General features: G+C 35.9%; 1 non-coding gene across 1 annotated transcript; it reads right to left on the bottom strand.

Annotated features, from left to right (window-relative positions):
- Positions 1-315: 315 nt before the first annotated feature.
- LOC139879025 (small nucleolar RNA R71) lies at positions 316-421 on the bottom strand. Its single transcript, XR_011769880.1, has one exon. It is a non-coding gene; the product is annotated as a small nucleolar RNA R71 (small nucleolar RNA).
- Between the last annotated feature and the right edge of the window lie 10,452 nt (positions 422-10,873).

Raw genomic sequence — 10,873 nt, 5'->3', positions numbered from 1 at the left:
TCAGATTTCCAGAGATTCAAGGACACTCGTTCGAGTTAAAACATCACATCATACAGCTCATCCAAAATGGCTGTCAATTCTATGGATTACCGAATGACGATCCTAATTCTCACCTTGATAAATTCATATCTCTTTCGAATTCCAACAAGCAGCCAGAGATAGGACAAGATATAATCCGGCTATACTTGTTCCCCTATTCTCTCACTCATCATGCACAGACATGGTTCGAAGGACTGGAAAAAGATTCCATCACGTCTTGGACAGAGAAGGCCACTAAATTCCTAATCAAATATTTACCTCCTTCTAAACAAACCAAGCTTAAGAATGACATCATTAACTTTAAACAAAGTTATGATGAATCTCTTTACACTGCATGGGAGTGATTCAAAATGCTGCTAAAGAAATGCCCTAATCACCAGTTAGAACGGTCAGCCCAAATATGCACCTTCTACAATGGTCTTACGGTAAATCATAGGACGACGATCGATGTCGCCGCTCTAGGAAATCTAATGAAGCAAACCGCAAACGAAGCATGGGAGTTGCTCGAGAACATGACAATGCATCATTATGACTGGAACAGTGGTGAAACAACTTCATCATCTGCGCCGCTCTCCGCACTTAATAATCAAACAGAGGCCATCAAATCTCTCACAGACAAGAGGGAGTCTCTTGCCAAACAACTCGGAGAATTGAAGACGTAGCCGCAGCAAGTTAACCAGGTCCAGGCCTGTGTTAACTGTACCAACTCGCAACCCGCTGAAGACTATCAAGTTGAGTACGAAAACCCTGACGGTTCATGTAGTGACCCGAACTTTTCCATGTTTATATATATTAATTGAGATTGATATTTACATGACTAAATGTTTCCAACGTGTTAAGCAATCAAACTTGTTAAGACTTGATTAAATGAAATAAGTTTCATATAGACAATTGATCACCCAAGTTGACCGGCGATTCACGAACGTTACAAAATTGTAAAAACTACATGTTGTGGTATATATAGACATATATATATGTTTGACATAAGATTATGATGAGTAAGTATCTCACTAAATATATTAACAATGTGTGATATACATAAGAAATGAGATTACTAAGTTAAGAAACTGAAAATGATATATATAACGATTATCGTTATGATAACGTCTACTAAATACATATGTATCATATTAAAATATTGATACACTATATTTAACATGATAAAATGCTATTTAAATATATCATTAAGTGTGTTAACAATGAACTACATATGTAAAAACAAGACTACTAACTCAAGAATTACGAAAAGAGACATATGTAACGATTATCGTTGTAACGATATTTTAATGTATATATCATATTAAGAGATATTCATATATCATAATATCATGATAATGTAACAATTTAACATCTCATTTGATATAATAAACAATGGATTAACAACATTTAACAAGATCGTTAACCTAAAGGTTTCAAAACAACATTTACATGTAACGACTAACGATGACTTAACGACTCAGTTAAAATGTATATACATGTAGTGTTTTAATATGTATTCATACACTTTTGAAAGACTTCAAGACACTAATCAAAATACTTCTACTTAACAAAAATGCTTACAATTACATCCTCGTTCAGTTTCATCAACAATTCTACTCGTATGCACCCGTATTCGTACTCGTACAATACACAACTTTTAGATGTATGTACTATTGGTATATACACTCCAATGATCAGCTCTTAGCAGCCCATGTGAGTCACCTAACACATGTGGGAACCATCATTTGGCAACTAGCATGAAATATCTCATAAAATTACAAAAATATGAGTAATCATTCATGACTTATTTACATGAAAACAAAATTACATATCCTTTATATCTAATCCATATACCAACGACCAAAAACACCTATAAACACTTTCATTCTTCAATTTTCTTCATCTAATTGATCTCTCTCAAGTTCCATCTTCAAGTTCTAAGTGTTCTTCATAAATTCCATAAGTATAGTTTCATAAAAATCAAGAATATTTCCAAGTTTGCAAGTCTACTTCCAAGCTTTCTAATCCATTCCAAGTAATCATCTAAGATCAAGGAACCTTTGTTATTTAAAGTAGGTTATCTTTCTAATTCAAGGTAATATTCATATTCAAACTTTGATTCAATTTCTACAACTATAACAATCTTATTTCGAGTGAAAATCTTACTTGAACTGTTTTCGTGTCATGATTCTGTTTCAAGAACTTTCAAGCCATCCAAGGATCCTTTGAAGCTAGATCCATTTTTCTCATTTCCAGTAGTTTTATCCAGAAAACTTGAGGTAGTAATGATGTTCATAACATCATTCGATTCATACATATAAAGCTATCTTATTCGAAGGTTTAAACTTGTAATCACTAGAACATAGTTTAGTTAATTCTAAACTTGTTCGCAAACAAAATTTAATCCTTCTAACTTGACTTTTAAAATCAACTAAACACATGTTCGATGAACACCATAAAATCGGATATACGCGGTCGTAGTGAAACCGGGGGCTGTTTTGGTTTGGATAATTAAAAACTATGATAAACTTTGATTTAAAAGTTGTTCTTCTGGGAAAATGATTTTTCATATGAACATGAAACTATATCCAAAAATCAAGGTTAAACACCTAGTGGAAGTATGTTTTCTAAAATGGTCATCTAGACGTCGTTCTTTCGACTGAAATGGCTACCTTTACAAAAATGACTTGTAACTTATATTTTTGACTATAAACATATACTTTTTATTTTTAGATTCATAAAATAGAGTTCAATATGAAATCATAGCAATTTGATTCACTCAAAACGGATTTAAAATGAAGAAGTTATGGGTAAAACAAGATTGGATATTTTTGATCTTTTTAGCTACGGGAAATGTTTAACAAATCTATACAAATCATATCCTAGCTAACTTATATTGTATTATACATGTATTCTAATATATTATGTAATCTTGGAATACCATAGACACGTATGCAAATGTTTGACATATCATATCGACCCATGTATATATATTATTTGGAACAACCATAGACACTCTATATGCAGTAATGTTGGAGTTAGCTATACAGGGTTGAGGTTGATTCCAAAATATATATATACTTTGAGTTGTGATCTAGCCTGAGATGTGTATACACTGGGTCGTGGATTGATTCAAGATAATATATCGATTTATTTATATACATCTAACTGTGGACAACTAGTTGTAGGTTACTAACGAGGACAGCTGACTTAATACACTCAAATCTTTAAAACATAATAAAAATGGTTGTAATTATATTTTGATCATACTTTGATATATATGTACATATTTATAGGTTCGTGAATCAATCCGTGGCCAAGTCTTATTTCCAAGGAAGGAAATATCTGTGAAAGTGAGTTATAGTCCCACTTTTAAAATCTAATATTTTTGGGATGAAAATATATGCAGGTTTATAAATGATTTACAAAATAGACACAAGTACGTGAAACTACATTCTATGGTTGAATTATCGAAATCGAATATGCCCCTTTTTATTAAGTCTGGTAATCTAAGAATTAGGGAACAGACACCCTAATTGACGCGAATCCTAAAGATAGATCTATTGGGCCTAACAAACCCCATCCAAAGTACCGGATGCTTTAGTACTTCAAAATTTATATCATATCTGAAGGGTGTCCCGGAATGATGGGGATATTCTTATATATGTATCTTGTTAATGTCGGTTACCAGGTGTTCACCATATGAATGAATTTTTATCTCTATGTAAGGGATGAGTATTGAAATATGAAATCTTGTGGTCTATTGTTACGATTTGATATATATAGGTTAAACCTATAACTCACCAACATTTTTGTTGACGTTTAAAGCATGTTTATTCTCAGGTGAATATTAAGATCTTCCGCTGTTGCATACTAAAATAAGGACAAGATTTAGAGTCCATGTTTGTATGATATTGTATAAAAACTGCATTCAAGAAACATATGTCGATGTAATATATATCTATTGTAAACCATTATGTAATGGTCGTGTGTAAACAGTATATTTTAGATTATCATTATTTGATAATCTACGTAATATTTTTAAAACCTTTATTGATAAAATAAAGTTTATGGTTATTTTAAAAATGAATGCAGTCTTTGAAAAACGTCTCATATAGAGGTCAAAACCTCGCAACGAAATCAATTAATATGGAACGTTTATAATCAATATGAACGGGACATTTCAGTTAGTATCCGAGCGTTAATCTTAGAGAACCAGAAAATTTGCATTAGTGTGTCTTATCGAGTTTGTTAGGATGCATTAGTGAGTCTGGACTTCAACCGTGTTTTCTTTAAAAATGATTGCTTAACATTTTTGTTGGAAACTATATATTATTAACATGTAAATATTATGTGATATATTAATCTCTTAACATGTTTGATATTGTGTGATAGATGTCTACCTCTAGCACAAATCCCATTGACTCACCTAATAATAACGAAGAGTCGAATATATATTGGCAAGATTCACAAGTTCCTGAAGAACCGGAAGAAGAGGAAACGGAACTGGAAGAAGAGAAATCGGAAGAAGAGGAACCAGAAGAAGAGGAACCGGAAGAAGAAGAAGAAGAGGTTCTGGAGGGGGGAATAGTAGGAACCATAGAAAACCAGTCAAATAAAAGAAAATCCTCAACCAATGGACCAAAGTTAATAATGGTCAATGGTGTTTCCGCTAAGGAAGCAAAATATTGGGAAAATTACCAATTTTCTGATGAATCGAATCCTGATGAGGATTCCGATGATGTTATAGAAATTACCCCGACCCAATTTAATGAGGCAAAAGAAAATAATAAGGGAAAAGGCATCAAAATAGAGAAATCTGATTCCGACCCCGATGAACTTTATATGTACCGTCAACACCCGTATTTTCAATACCGTGACAATAACCCGGGAACCTCTAAACCACCAAGTTTTTCTAAACCAATGTGGAAAAGGATGACTCGTATTAGAGGAACATCATATATCCCTAGGAAATTAGTAAAACGAACCAAGTCCGAAGGAGAAGAAACGAGTGAGTCGGATTAAAGAGTTGTAATCATGTTGTGTAATATATGTAATATAGTATGCTTGTACTTTTATGTTCTATGTAAAAATTGCTTGTATTGTTTGTTAATTATCTTTTACGAATCTAATCCTTCTCTATTTTACAGTATAAAAACAAAATGGACGTTAAGGGTAGACAACCGAATATTTTAGAAGACCTACCAGAGGATATGATTGAGAAAATCTTGTCTAGAGTCGGTCAGAATTCATCAGCACATTTAGTTATGGCGAAATTAACTTGTCAAACATTTGAAAGACTTTCCAGAAATGCCTTAGTTTAAAAAAGGCTTTCCTTTGATAGGTGGGGTATATCACATTGGGGAGAATTTAAGTTACGCCGTGTTTTCTTTAAAGCGTTAAATGCGGGGAACCCAAATGAAATTTTACGCTACGGGTTAAGAACCTATTTTGACTCAACATATCCCAACATAGGATTTCGTGAAATAGAAAGAGCTTCTAACATGAATCATAAAGAAGTATGTTATGCTTACGGGTTAGTGATGTTCGCTTCTTACCAAAGTGAGAAAAAGAACATCGGATTGCAGCTTTTAAATAAAACTTTCCCACAAGTGACGGATTCAGTAGTTGGGGTAAGAAACAAGGTTTTTAGATTATTACGGGGCTGTTGGACATTACAAAACCCTCGTCCTTTTGACGCCATTACAACATGCTACCTAGCTAATGGTCATAACGGTTATTTTCCACGAGACCAAGGATGGGAAGTCGTCTTAGTAAAACCAGAATGCATGACTTATTTCTGGACTTATGAATTACGTGTCTTTATTTCCTTTGCTGAACAACTTGCGTATTAACTAGATTTATCTTCAAAACTATCCTGTATCATAGTGTACTATATTTCATGTTATATGTAATATAGCGAAGTTGTAAGTTTGAAGAATATTTATATGTGATATATTATTATAATCAGTTTTTTATATGGAATTATAGTAGTTGAATTGTATATTAGCTACTAAGTATGAACTTAACGGGTAGGTAGTACCCGAATTTAAACTTATAAAACGCTAATATGAAGAAAAAGCTTTTATAAATGAGTTCATATTATGCTACGAAATACTATTGACTACTCTTAATATTCTGTATGATTAAATTGTTTCATTTGACTATTTTGAAGGAAATGGCACTGACTACTCGATACACCTTGAATATGAGCTAAGAGGAATTTCGTGCCTTTCTTGCTTCAAACATAGCCACAGTACAGGCCGCACTACATACCAACAATAACTCTGAATCTAGCAATACAGCTAATGGTGCAAGAAATCGTGTAGGATGCTCCTACAAGGAATTCACTGCCTGCAAACCTTCAGAATTTGATGGGACCGAAGGACCAATCGGATTGAAAAGGTGGACCGAGAAAGTTGAATCGGTGTTTGCTATAAGTAAGTGTGCTGAAGGAGACAAAGTGAAGTACGCTACGCATACCTTCACAGGTATTGCGTTACCATGGTAGAATACCTATCTAGAGCAAGTGGGACAAGATGCTGCTTACGCGCTACCGTGGTCAGCATTCAAGCACTTGATGAACGAGAAGTACCGTCCCAGAACCGAGGTCAATAAGCTCAAGTTAGAACTTAGAGGGTTACTAACACAGGGATTCGATATTACTTCGTACGAAAGATGATTCACGGAATTGTGCCTATTGTGTCCGAGAGCGTTCGAAGATGAGGAAGAGAAGATCGACGCGTTTGTGAAAGGGTTACCGGAGAGAATCCAAGAAGATATAAGTTCACACGAGCCTGCCTCCATACAAAAGGCATGTAGAATGGCTCACAAACTAGTGAACCAGATTGAGGGAAGAATTAAAGAACAGGCGGCCGAAGAGGCCAACGTGAAGTTAGTCAAAAGAAAGTGGGAGGAAAACGGTGATAATAGTCACCAAAACAACAACAACTATCCCAACAATCGCAACATCAATCGCAACTACAACAAACGGCACAACAACAACAACAACAACAACAACAACTACAACAATCATCCCAACAACAATAACAATCGCAACAATAACAACCGCAACAACAACAACAATAACAATCAGAAGCAGCTATGCCAAAGGTGTGAAAAGTATCACTCGGGGTTCTGCACCAAATTTTGCAACAAGTGTAAAAGAAATGGTCATAGCGCGGTGAAGTGTGAGGTCTATGGACCAGGGGTTAACAGAACGAAAGGAACAAATGGTGTCAGAACGAGTAATGGCGGAGCAAGTAGTGTCGGAGCAAGTTATGACAATGTAGTTTGTTATAAATGTGAAAAACCGGGCCACATTATTAGAAATTGCCCGAACCAGGAGAACACGAATGGACAAGGCCGCGGAAGAGTTTTCAATATTATTGCGGTAGAGGCACAGGAAGACCCGGAGCTTGTTACGGGTACATTTCTTATTGACAATAAATCTGCTTATGTTTTATTTAATTCGGGTGCGGATAGAAGCTATATGAGTAGAGATTTTTGTGCTAAATTAAGTTGTCCATTGATGCCGTTGGATAGTAAATTTTTACTCGAATTAGCAAACGGTAAATTAATTTCAGCAGATTATATATGCCAGAATCGAGAAATTAAACTGGGTAGCGAAATATTTAAGATTGATTTGATACCAGTAGAGTTAGGGAGTTTTGATGTAATAGTTGTCATGGACTGGCTGAAGGAGATGAAAGCAGAGATCGTATGTTACAAAAATGCAATTCGCATTGTACGAGAAGAAGGAGAACCCTTAATGGTGTACGGAGAAAAGGGCAACACGATGCTACATCTTATTAGTAATTTGAAGGCACAAAAACTAATAAGAAAAGGTTGCTATGCTGTTCTAGCACACGTCGAGAAAGTACAAACTGAAGAAAAGAGCATCAATGATGTTCCCGTCGCAAAAGAATATCCCGATGTATTTCCGAAAGAATTACCGGGACTACCTCCACATCGATCTATTGAATTTCAAATAGATCTTGTACCAGGAGCTGCACCAATAGCTCGTGCTCCTTACAGACTCGCACCCAGCGAGATGAAAGAACTGCAAAGCCAACTGCAAGAACTATTAGAACGTGGTTTCATTCGACCAAGCACATTACCATCGGGAGCTCCTGTTTTGTTTGTCAAGAAGAAGGATGGTACATTTAGGTTGTGTATTGACTACAGAGAGTTGAATAAACTTACCATCAAAAACCGTTATCCACTGCCAAGAATTGATGACTTATTTGATCAACTACAAGGCTCGTCGGTTTATTCGAAAATCGATTTACGTTCTGGATATCATCAAATGCGAGTAAAGGAGGATGATATTCCAAAAACTGCTTTTAGGACGCGTTATGGTCACTACGAGTTTATGGTTATGCCGTTTGGATTGACTAACGCACCAGCTGTCTTCATGGACCTTATGAACCGATTGTGTGGGCCATATCTTGACAAGTTTGTTATTTTTTCATCGATGACATACTTATTTACTCAAAGAATGATCAAGAGCATGAAGAACAATTGAGAAAAGTGCTAGAAGTATTGAGGAAAGAAAAACTGTACGCTAAGTTTTCAAAGTGTGCATTTTGGTTGGAAGAAGTTCAATTCCTCGGTCACATAGTGAACAAAGAAGGTATCCAGGTGGACCAGGCAAAGATCGAAATCGTTGAAATGTGGGAAACCCCAAAAACTCCGAAGCATATACGTCAATTTTTAGGATTGGCTGGTTACTACAGAAGATTCATCCAAGATTTCTCCAAAATAGCAAAACCCTTGACTACATTAACGCATAAAGGGAAGAAATTTGAATGGAAGGATGAACAAGAGAAGGCGTTTCAGTTATTGAAGAAAAAGCTAACTACGGCACCTATATTGTCATTGCCTGAAGGGAATGATAATTTTGTGATTTATTGTGACGCATCAAAGCAAGGTCTCGGTTGTGTATTAATGCAATGAACGAAGGTGATTGCTTATGCGTCTAGAGAATTGAAGATTCACGAGCAAAATTACACAACTCACGATTTAGAATTGGGTGCTGTTGTTTTTGCATTAAAGATTTGGAGGCATTATTTATATGGGGTCAAAAGTATTATATATACCGACCACAAAAGTCTCCAGCATATATTTAATCAGAAGCAACTGAATATGAGACAACGCAGGTGGATTGAACTATTGAATGATTATGATTTTGAGATTCGATACCACCCGGGGAAGGCGAATGTGGTAGCCGACGCTTTGAGTAGAAAGGACAGAGAACCTGTACGGGTAAAAGCTATGAATATAATTATTCGTACTAACCTTACTACTCAAATAAAGGAGGCGCAACAGGGGGTTGTAAAAGAAGGAAAGTTGAAGAATGAGATACCCAAAGGATCAGAGAAACATCTTAATATTCGGGAAGACGGAACCCGATATAGGGCTAATAGAATTTGGGTACCAAAGTTTGGAGATGTGAGAGAAATGATACTTAAAGAAGCACATAAAAATAGATATTCAATACATCCCGGAGCGGGGAAGATGTATAAAGATCTCAAGAAACACTTTTGGTGGCCGGGTATGAAAGCCGATATTGCTAAATATGTAAGAGAATGTTTGACGTGTTCTAAGGTCAAAGCTGAACATCAGAAACCATCAGGTCTACTACAATAACCTGAAATCCCATAATGGAAATGGAAAAACATTACCATGGATTTCATTACTAAATTACCAAGGACTGCAAGTGGTTATGATACTATTTGGGTAATAGTTGATCGTCTCACCAATTCAGCACACTTCCTGCCAATGAGAGAAGATGACAAAATGGAGAATTTGGCGTGATTGTATTTGAAGGAGGTTATCTCCAGACATGGAATACCCATCTCTATTATCTCTGATAGGGATGGTAGATTTGTTTCAAGGTTCTGGCAGACGTTGCAACAAGCATTGGGGACTCGTCTAGACATGAGTACTGCATATCATTCACAAACTGATGGGCAGAGCAAAAGGACGGTACAAACGCTTGAAGACATGCTACGAGCATGTGTTATTGATTTCGGAAACAGTTGGGATCGACACCTACCGTTAGCAGAATTTTCCTACAACAACAGTTATCATTCTATTATTGAGATGGCGCCGTTTGAGGCACTTTATGGTAGAAAGTGCAGGTCTCCGATTTGTGGGAATGAAGTGGGGGATAGACAGATTACGGGTCCGGAGATAATACAAGAAACTACCGAGAAAATCATCCAAATTCAACAACGATTGAAAACTGCCCAGAGTCGACAAAAGAGCTACGCGGACAGTAAAAGAAAAGATATAGAGTTTGAAATTGGAGAAATGGTCATGCTTAAGGTTTCACCTTGGAAAGGCGTTGTTCGATTTGGTAAACAAGGGAAACTAAATCCAAGGTACATTGGACCATTCAAAATTATAGATCGTGTCGGACCAGTAGCTTACCAACTAGAGCTACCTCAACAACTCGCGGCTGTACATAACACTTTCCACGTCTCGAATTTGAAGAAATGTTTTGCTAAAGAAGATCTCACTATTCCATTGGACGAGATCCAAATCTATGAAAAACTTCAATTCATTGAAGAACCCGTCGAAATAATGGATCGTGAGGTTAAGAGACTTAAGCAAAACAAGATACCGATTGTTAAGGTTCAATGGAATGCTCGTAGAGGACCCGAGTTCACCTGGGAGGGTGAAGATCAGATGAATAAGAAATACCCGCATCTATTTCCAGAAGATTCGTCAACACCTTCAACAGCTTAAAATTTCGGGACGAAATTTATTTAACGGGTAGGTACTGTAGTGACCCGAACTTTTCCATGTTTATATATATTAAATGAGATTGATATTTACATGACTAAAT

Source organism: Rutidosis leptorrhynchoides, chromosome 11 (assembly GCF_046630445.1).
Source record: "Rutidosis leptorrhynchoides isolate AG116_Rl617_1_P2 chromosome 11, CSIRO_AGI_Rlap_v1, whole genome shotgun sequence".
NCBI lineage: Eukaryota > Viridiplantae > Streptophyta > Magnoliopsida > Asterales > Asteraceae > Rutidosis > Rutidosis leptorrhynchoides.
The sequence above is the reverse complement of the archived record's forward strand: the minus strand, read 5'-3'. Positions and strand labels throughout refer to the sequence as shown.